Source organism: Triticum aestivum, chromosome 7D (genome assembly GCF_018294505.1).
Source record: "Triticum aestivum cultivar Chinese Spring chromosome 7D, IWGSC CS RefSeq v2.1, whole genome shotgun sequence".
In the NCBI taxonomy this organism is placed as follows: Eukaryota; Viridiplantae; Streptophyta; class Magnoliopsida; order Poales; family Poaceae; genus Triticum; species Triticum aestivum.
Window position 1 is genome coordinate 382,782,287 of NC_057814.1, and position 1,051 is coordinate 382,783,337.

The window sequence follows — 1,051 nt, forward strand, 5'->3', positions numbered from 1 at the left end:
CCCTGCGCATGACATGGATAAATCGCCAACGATTTCTTTGTTTAACACTTGTCATCAGATCGCTAACCAATTCTCGCTTACTATGACGGTTAGTTTTCGGCTTTCTCCCCTAGGTGCTTAACTGGACTAGCCGGAAGTACAATCACAGGGGTTCTTCCTTTACCTTCTTAGTCGAACGTGCGAACGTAAGAAGGCAACCACAGGAGCCGAGCGACCCAACTATTGACCCAAGACATAGTTTGGAACTAATGCATATAGTGCAATATCCGAGACGTTGAACACTCAACGAAAAGTGGTGCCGGACTTAGGACGTAGAGCTGATGGGAAGATCAAGCCTTTGGTCAATTAACCGATTTGTATTTGTTACACAATTTGTGCACGCCCAGCTGTTCGAAAAGTAGGAAAAAGAGAAAGAGAAGAAAGGGGGCTAGATAATGTGGATGCCCGAACACCATAAAAGACGTTGTTATTTTCCATAAGCTATGGACGTGTATCCGTACAATTCGAATTGCTGAGCCATTTTATGGGAGATAAAATGGGAGAGAATTTTACAAAGAAAGGTTTGCACAGGGCCTTGATGCGTGGGTCGAAGCCTCAACTGTGCCCTGCTGCACGTCTACGCCTTTGCTTCTACGAGGGGGGGGGGGTGAATTAGACGTCCGCACGCTGGCGTGGGGTACCTTCAATAGGGTTCTTGAGATTGAGCCTTGACGATGTAGCTTGATGTTGAGCGAGTTCGGAGTCATACCCGTTGTCGTCCGAGGACGTGGTCATGCCATAGTTCGGTTGAGCCGAACACATGGTGTTATGTGTTTAATATGAGCCCCCACGGCCGCCCATGGTATCTTGAGCGCGAAGCTGTGCTGACGGGGCACGTAAAGTGCGATGAAGGCAGGCGTGCCATGGGGAGCGTATCCCTATTTGCGGCGGATGCAGGCGGGCTCCCATGACGGGGATCGGGCTCGAGCCCGTTTAATTGTATCGCCGACCTTTACGGCGGGCTGATGCTTCGGCCCGTTGGCGACGGCTTGTTCTTCGGCTGCCAGGGTCG